The sequence below is a fragment of the Mytilus edulis genome, chromosome 9, assembly GCF_963676685.1.
Source record: "Mytilus edulis chromosome 9, xbMytEdul2.2, whole genome shotgun sequence".
Taxonomy (NCBI): Eukaryota; Metazoa; Mollusca; class Bivalvia; order Mytilida; family Mytilidae; genus Mytilus; species Mytilus edulis.
The window spans coordinates 22,102,492-22,112,219 of record NC_092352.1 but is presented as its reverse complement, the minus strand read 5'-3'; the positions used below and the strand labels follow the sequence as shown (position 1 = coordinate 22,112,219).

General features: G+C 33.4%; 1 pseudogene; it reads left to right on the top strand.

Moving 5' to 3' along the window:
* The first annotated feature begins 4,542 nt into the window (after positions 1-4,542).
* On the top strand, positions 4,543-6,094 carry LOC139487801 (GTP-binding protein Rhes pseudogene; annotated as a pseudogene).
* Positions 6,095-9,728: the final 3,634 nt, after the last annotated feature.

Sequence of the window (9,728 nt, the reverse complement as noted above, 5' to 3'; positions counted from 1 at the left end):
ACTTATCAAAACCTTTATTTAATAAAGCATATATCTCTAATGGGTCTGTGCATATATCAGTAACAACATTTTTCTGTATAAATACATTTTGCGTTCGATATGAAAACAAACTTTAAACGATTAGCATGATATTGCCACAGCACTCTATATGGAGTTGCTAACAATCAATGATAAATATAATTTGTAACGTTAACTTTTGACTCTTTAATCATTATTGTTGTTTTGACATTTTTTATTACCATGTTGGAGAAATTAAAAGTCATTACTGAGTACCGTTACTCCCTTAAGTCATTATTCATTACATTGGTTTGGTAATTCCATGCATTGTGAGTTCATGTAAAGTTCGAAAAAACACTAGACCGATATCAAAATATTAAATAACAGAAAAACAGAAAAAAACAAATTTAATAAAAGAAAAGAATATCAGCCAGGGTTCAATTTATTTACTCGATATTTATCACTAAGACTGTTCGATCAGTTATCCGGTGTTATGACTCTGCGTGTTACTCATCTTTCTGTAATTGATTTTTGTTCGTCTGATGTTAACATCCGTCCTGTTCTTTACACTGAAATCAATGACCTTAAAATTTAGTGTCCTAGGAAATAAACAAATAAAACAAGATTGCCAAGTCAACGTGTAAGTAGGTAACACATATCAACGTTCTCTACGGATATAAGTATCAAACCTCGAGTATCAAAATGTGTATACCAGAAAAAAAAATCCTTTTACATTTCTTTCAATCGTCGAAGTTCTTGAAATTAAATAAAAATTGTAATTATTTGTAATTTTGACTGTGTTATCTAGATACGTCGCAAATTCCCATGTCTGTCATTTATCATAATTTTAATCAATTTTTATTGTGATTTAAATTTCTTGGCATTCAGATACTAGTTATGTTTATGTTCAATGCACTAATTCAATTTAGTTTTCACAAACTGAATATATTCGTATTTAAATTCTCCCTCGCCCTGTTCGTCCGAATTTAAAGTATTTCTACTCTAAATTCAATAGGCTTTAAACAAAACAAACACAGAAATAGAGTTAGTTGCTCGCAGTAACATTATTATCTTCTCTTGCGATACAAATTTTATTTCACTCTATAATACAAGTTTCTTCGATACAAACAACATAATATAAATACATGTAATAAACATAGCAGCCATTAATGTGACTAACTTCGTACTATACGACCTAACTGCGAGCACCTTCGATACTAATACATTTAAATGCCAAACTTTATATAGTACCCCACCCGTAGAAACCGCCAAAACTTTTCTCGTGCCTTGTACACGTAACATCAGACTTTATAAATAGTACATACTCCTGCAGAACTAGTTCTAAAACTAGTTACACTAGTTCCCATCTATATATAATAACTACAAATACCTAACGGGAAGACCCCAATTTCAAACGAAATGAAATATATAAGTATAAAATTGAGAATGGAAATGGGGAATGTGTCAAAGAGACAACAACCCGACCATAGAAAAAAAACAACAGCAGAAGGTCACCAACAGGTCTTCAATGTAGCTAGAAATTCCCGCACCCGGAGGCGTCCTTCAACTAGCCCCTAAACAAATATATACTAGTTCAGTGATAATGAACGCCATACTAATTTCCCAATTATACACAAGAAACTAAAATTAAAATAAGACAAGACTAACAAAGGCCAGAGGCTCCTGACTTGGGACAGGCGCAAAAATGCGGCGAGGTTAAACATGTTTGTGAGATCTCAACCCTCTCCCTATACCTCTAGCCAATGTAGAAAAGTAAACGCATAACAATACGCACATTAAAATTCAGTTCAAGAGAAGTCCGAGTCTGATGTCAGAAGATGTAACCAAAGAAAATAAGATATAGACTATTGAATCTTCTTGGTTTGTCTTTGACACCCGATTGTACTATTGAAAATTAAAAGAAGATACAATACTAGTTCTAACAAAAGGGAACACTCAAATTTGGATGCATGTGGTAGAACAGAAATCAGAATGGTCAAATAACTATAGATGGAATTATTTTAGTGGACTATAACCTAGGTCCGGTCAGATTTCTTCTGCGGAAGATACCTCGGTAAAGGAATGCCAAAACAGCCACATTATGGTATTGGGGGATTATTGTTAGTGCAATTACAAATAAACTAGGGTAAATTGGTGAAGATCTTAACCGTTTAAACATAAACAATTTAAGATATGAAGGTGAAGGTTCATTTATAATTTTTGAAGTGTTGGCCTTAAAGTTGAATCGTACAAAATCGTGATAGTTTTCCATCAGTTCAGTTGTACCAGCCTTGCGTGCAATACTCGAGCACAAAACTTTTTGAAGTATAATGGACAAAAATCTAATTTTCACAAATGAATAAAACAACCTTTTTTCGGTTTATTAAAGGGTTCTGTACCAGAATTGATTGTTGATAATACGTGCGTTTTTCTTTTCAAAAAAAATAATAACACGAACTTTCTGGAACCCTGGAGACTTGAAAACACTTGATAAATGAAAACTGTCATTTCATATTTATGTTACTATTTTGTTATTATTTTCACAATAGAATATAATTGTTTTAACGAACTGAACTTGAAAAATTAGGAAGGAAATATTGAAAATCCAGGATTACAAAACCTGTAGGTATTGTTACTTTTGATCAGTGACAATCTAGTAACTTCAAAATCAAGTTGTATTTTGTATCACTATTTTCATTTCTTCTAAAAGGGAGCCGAAAGATATCAAAGGGATATTCAAACTCACAATTTGAAACAAAACAGAAAAAAACGAAGAAAAAAACCCCCCATAAAAAAACACAAAATAGAAACTAAAGACTGAGCAACATGAACCCCGAAAAAGAACGTTGGTGATCTCAGGTGCTCCGGATGGGTAAACTGATCCTGTGCCTGATATAGAACCCGTCGTGTTTGTCATAAAGATACAAACTCGTGATACATCTAATTAGGTGATGTTACATCCTATAGGAAAAGAGAACGGGATTGTTGTTACGACATTTGGAACACGTCCGTCGTCATCTGTAAAACACATATTCCATAACGATCAACAAACTCGTGATCGATGTAATCCGAAAATAAAATCGAGTGATAATTTCAATTTCTACACTTCTAACTCCTGGTGGTTTAATAACGTCATTGTAAGCAGCATCTCTATGTAAGAAATCAGGATAGAAAATGCAAGCTCTTGAATTTCTAATCGATTAGGAAATATATACTCCAATTACAGTCAACACAACGCAGATTCAACTTAGCATTTTATAATTTAAAGTTTTCATTTTGATGATTTAATTCATCATCACGATGTATTAACTCTACATTGGAAGCTTCAGCATAAAAAATTCGCAATTGGAAAGCTTAATTCATCTCTTTAGACGTAATGTTTATTTATCTCAACCGACCCTCATTGTCTATTTCTAAATAGAGGTCAAGATATGATACAAATTTTGTTATCAAGCCAGCTAAAGCTCGCCTCCTGGTGCGGTATTTTCTCACGGTGTTGATGACCCACTGGTGGCCTTGGACTATTTCCCACTCTTTGGTCGGGCTGAACGGTCTCTTTGACACATTTGCCATTTCCAATCTCAAGTTCTTACTCTACGTTGTATCCTTTATTTCAAGTTGGATGGGATAGATGCGTTCAACAAAGTCAATAAACTTTGAATTACCGTATTTAGTGAGAGGACATAAAATATTGCAAACATAAAATTTAGATATAACTTTTCCACGTATTTTCACATCCTGAAAAGTGCTACGGACGCACGAACTATATGAAATTATTTTTAACATTTAGGTCGTTCGTGATGAAGTTAAGGATGTACTTAGGTGAGGTTTTGGAATTTGTGTCAAATGTTCGGACTCCTTGGTGTTTTTCCATACAATACAAAGTAAAATATTTTGCCCCACAACACCCATTTATTTTTTCATATAAGACTTGATAGATCATGAAAGGTCATTTACCAAAATTTTAGAAGATTCTTAATTTTCTTTCTTTTGTTTTGAGACCTAATAATACCAATGCAAATATAAGGTAAAAGTCCGAGTCAGCCTTTTCCCGCCATATTTTAAATCTCAAATATATCGAAAAGGAGGTCCATGACCTATCAATATTTTAGCCGATTTTTATCCTTAATTGCTGCTCTACCAGCTTATAGTATCAATTTTAACTTCTTAATTTATTAATTTTCACCTAACCTCACCTAAGTACATCCTTAAGTCAAGAAAAGCGCTTCACACGCACTAAATTTATAAAGTGTTTTCATTTATGTGTAATGCTCAACTCAAATTCCCTGTTTTATTTTGAAATATGCTATATAATAAAAGCAAACAGGATTATCGATAAACCATCGTAAGACTTCGTTTTAATATACTGTACAATTGTAAATCATACTTATATTTGCAATGCATTTCGTACATTAATGATCAATTGTCATCATTCAGTTGCAATTTCAAAGAGGAAATTACTTTTATCCCTGGATAAAGGAATAGTTCTAATGAAATAGCTTTAATCACAGTTTTACTAAGTGATCATCACTAAATATTTCAACCAATCGGGTTTGAGTATGCCCTAGGCAGTCACGTTACGTCGAAGATGTTAGGATTGAATCGGATTGATGTATTGACGTCAGTCTAGTATATAAACTGCTGAAACAGAGTGGATAACTTATATATCAAAATTGATTCTACAGTGTAACACTAACTTAAAGGTAAGATATGCATGTCATTATTACAAATTTCATTGTTCATATTATTTTTTTTTTCATTAGTTAGTTAGAAAATATAAGTTTTTTTTAACTTGTTTTTCTAAATAGGATTTTCTTTTATTTCATATTAAATGAAAATATTTTTGTTGCTAAAGAATTGATTTTTTTTTAAAACACAATTATTGATATTTCAAACTAGGAGTGTTGTGATTGAAATTTCTTTTTGTGAGCTCTCATCAACCACTTAACATTTATTCTGTTTAACAGTTCTTTAGCTTGATTACCACACTTATTTGAATGGGCCAAGAAGTATTTACTTTTGCAACACATCTTATGGTTATTTTTTTTTTTTATATATTTCACCTGTCACATTTTTTCGTATTCCAATCATAAATACTTGAGGATTGAGGAACTGATTAAAGATAGTCAGCTGGTATTTAAACAATCAAATGATGTATTAATTGTAGTGTTTATTACCAATTTTAAATACAATTTATATATAACATCATATCAATATGGGGTCAAGTTAAAGTTGTATTTATCTAAACAATTAAGTTAAACAGAATATGTAAACTTTTATTGTTCTGTAACATTTACAATGTAAATCCGAAACAATCGTCGTTGGTCGTTTTATTTAAAAGAAACATCTATTTTCACATCGTTTTTAATTTTATTTTTCAGGAATGTCTCGCCAAAGAATTTGTAGTGAAGGTGGAGCAGAAAAAGAAGTACATTATAGAATAGCTGTACTGGGAGCAGCTGAGGTGGGCAAGTCCTCCATCATTTCACAGTTTTTATACGACAGATTTAACAGTGAATACAATGAGACGGTGGAAGAGTTGTATCGAGGACAATACAATATAGATGGAATCCGTTTGACATTAGATATTCTGGACACTGCTGGTCATCATGAATTTCCAGCAATGAGAAAACTTGCTATAAGTTCAAGTGATGCTTTTATTCTTGTTTATTCTATGACTGACAGTAATTCGTTTGATGAAGTGAAGAAGCTAAGAGAGGATATTATTGCGCAACGAGAAAAAGTGCCTATCGTAATCGTTGGAAATAAGTCAGACATTAGTTCAAACGTATCCTCGGTAGACAAGGAGACGGCGGCGTCTATAGCATGTGTGGACTGGGAGTCAGGATTTGTACAGGCTTCGGCAAAGGACAATACAAATATAGTGGGAATATTTCAAGAACTTTTACGTTTGTCGGACTTCCCACAGCCGCTCAGTCCGGCTGTACGACGACGACGAATGTCAATGCCTACCACATCATCGTCATCGAATTCCATCCACAAACATTCAAGAAATAGTTGTGTAATATCATAGTATGTTTTGTTATCGAATATTTTGTACAACTTTTCTATAATAATATTTATTTGTGCTTAATAATTGTCTTTCTTATATTTTCTCGCCAAAAAAAACATTCTGAAAAGTTTAAATTTGTAAAATTATAAAGCTGATCTCAAGTTCTCCACGTGTATATGTATCCATTCAGGTACAAATGCTATGTTTGTCGCTATCAGAGTTGAACGGTGTTGTATACGAAAATGATCCATTCAGAGCAAAATGAAGCTGTCATCAAAATACTGTTTATTCATACTACAAATTTGGTGTCCGTAACACGTGTCCCTTTAGGTGACAAGTCTTTACTTCGTATCTAATCCTGATTATTTTGTTTATTCGCAGATTGCATTTGTTCGATATCTAATCTAAATGCGGTTTGAAATCGATACATTGATAATTACAGCATTTGGCTTAATATAGAGTTACAGACAGTTGTCAATAAACGAGCTACAAATTCAAAGTTTTTTAAAGTAAATCTTAATGTTAGTAACTACTAGTTCTTTTTGGTATAAAAGTATACAATGCCCCATTCTTAACATAATATTTATGTACAACTGATGTAAAGTTTAAAAAAGTTCAATTTAATAAAATTCAGCGCGTATTTTAATCGACCTCATCTATACAAAAAATAAGGGTACGTGGTATGATTGCCAATGAGACAACTATCTACCATTTGGTCAATAATTTGAAGGATAAAAAATTTGAAGGCTATAGAAACATTGGAAAAAGTAATTGTTTACTTCTGAATGAATATTGGCAGCTCCAAACCGACCACATTGAATCAGTTTTACCAACAGTTATAATGACTCGGTTGTAGTAATACTACAATCGTTAGAGGGAAGGTTAGCGCCTGTTGTTTAAACTTGCCACATGCTGTATGTGTCTGTCCAAAGTCAGGTACCTGTAAGTGAGAAGTTGACATTTGTTGCAGTAGGGCACTCTATATCATATTTGGTTTTTGTCGAGCCTGCAACTTTTGTTGCAGAAAGCTCGACATAGGGATAGTGATCCGGCGGCGGCGGCGGTGTTAACTAACTTCTTAAAAGCTTTATATTTTAGAAGGTGGAAGACCTGGATGCTTCATACTTTGTATATAGATGCCTCATGTTACGAAGTTTCCGTCACTCACATGTCCAATGTCCTTGACCTCATTTTCATGGTTCAGTGACCACTTGAATAAAAAGTACAGATTTTTGTCGAGCCTGCAACTTTTGTTGCAGAAAGCTCGACATAGGGATAGTGATCCGGCGGCGGCGGCGGCTACGGCGGCGGCGTTAGCTCACTTCTTAAAAGCTTTATATTTTAGGTGGAAGACCTGGATGCTTCATACTTTGTATATAGATGCTTCATGTTACGAAGTTTCCGTCACTCACATGTCCAATGTCCTTGACCTCATTTTCATGGTTCAGTGACCACTTGAAAAAAAAGTTCAAATTTTTTGTAATGTTGAATTCTCTCTTATTATAAGTAATAGGATAACTATATTTGATATGTGCGTACCTTGCAAGGTCCTGGTTTCTGTCAGACAGTTTTCACTTGACCTCGACCTCATTTCATGGATCAGTGAACAAGGTTAAGTTTTGGTGGTCAAGTCCATATCTCAGATACTATAAGCAATAGGGCTAGTATATTCGGTGTATGGAAGGACTTTAAGGTGTACATGTCCAACTGGCAGGTGTCATCTGACCTTGACCTCATTTTCATGGTTCAGTGGTTATAGTTAAATTTTTGTGTTTTGGTCTGTTTTTCTCATACCATATGCAATAGGTCTACTATATTTGTTGTATGGAATGATTGTTAAGTGTACATGTCTAGCGGGCAGATGTCATGTGACCTTGACTTCATTTTCATGGTTCAGTGGTCAAAGTTAAGTTTTTGAGTTTTGGTCTTTTTATCTAATGCTATATGCCATAGGTCATCTATATTTGGTGTAAGGAAATATTTTATGATCTTTATGTCAGTCGAGCAGGTTTTATTTAACCGTGACCTCATTTTCACGGTTCATTGCACAGTGTTAAGTTTTTGTATTTTGGTCTATTTTTCTTAAACTATAAGTAATGTGTCAACTATATATGTTGTATAGAAGCTTTGTTAGCTGTACCTGTCTGCCTGGCATGGTTCATCTGACCTGGACCTCTTTTTCAAGGTTCATTGGTCTTTGTTTAGGTATCTTGGTTAATGTTAAGTTTATGTGACAGTTGTAATAAAGCTTAGCTTTATACTTAGGACTATCAACATAATATCAATGATTAGTATAGAAGGCGAGACATTTCAGCGTGTGCACTCTTGTTTGTAATGTTGAATAAGTAATAGGATAACTATATTTGATATGTGCGTACCTTGAAAGGTCCTCATGTCTGTCAGACAGTTTTCACTTGATATCGACCTCATTTCATGGATCAGTGAACAAGGTTAAGTTTTGGTGGTCAAGTCCATATCTCAGATACTACAAGCAATAGGGCAAGTATATTCGGTGTATGGAAGGACTGTAAGGTGTACATGTCCAACTGGCAGGTGTCATCTGACCTTGACCTCATTTTCATGGTTCAGTGGTTATAGTTAAATTTTTGTGTTTTGGTCAGTTTTTCTCATACTATATGCAATAGGTCTACTTTATTTGTTGTATGGAATGATTGTAAGGTGTACCTATCTAGCGGGCAGATGTCATGTGACCTTGACCTCATTTTCATGGTTCAGTGGTCAAAGTTAAGTTTTTGAGTTTTGGTCTTTTTATCTAATACTATATGTCATAGGTCATCTATATTTGGTGTATGGAAATATTTTATGATCTTTGTGTTAGTCGCGCAGGTTTTATTTGACCGTGCCCTCATTTTCACAGTTCATTGCACAGTGTTAAGTTTTTGTGTTTTGGACTATTTTTCTTAAACTATAAGTAATAGGTCAACTATATATGTTGTATAGAAGCATTGTTAGCGGTACATGTCTGCCTGGCATGGTTCATCTGACCTTGTCCTCATTTTCAAGGTTCATTGGTCTTTGTTCAGTTATCTTGGTTAATGTTAAGTTTATGTGACAGTTGTATTAAAGCTTAGCTTTATACTTAGGACTATCAACATAATATCAATGATTAGTATAGAAAACGAGACATTTCAGCATGTGCACTCTTGTTGTTTTTTGTTGAAGTTCATTGTTGAGAATAAAAATCAGGCCGTTACTTTTTTTATTTTGATTGGTTTTATACATTTAGGCATTTGAGGGACATTTAAATCTGACTTTGCGGTTTGTGTTTTGCTCATTGTTAATGTTGAAGGCCTTACGGTGACTTAAAGTTGTTAACATATGGTCTCTGGTCATCAACAATGAGAAAAACACATACCGTATATTTAGCTATAAAATGTCCTTCAATGAAAAATGTTAAACAACTAAAACGAATTACAAGCAAATGATTTGACACATACACTGATACTGAAGCATCACATCAGCTCTTAGTCTATAACTTGTGAAAATTTCAGTACAAGTTGAATATCTAAAAGTATAATGTCAGTATTAACAAACAATAAATAGTAAAAATCTGTTTATACTTTGCAAAAATGAAGTTTTCATCAAACTGATTTAATAAAACAAAGATTATTATAGGTCAACATACTTGCATGCAACTTGAAATAAAGGATACCACATATTTAATTCAGCTTCATAACTTAACTCGCATTTGGTAATC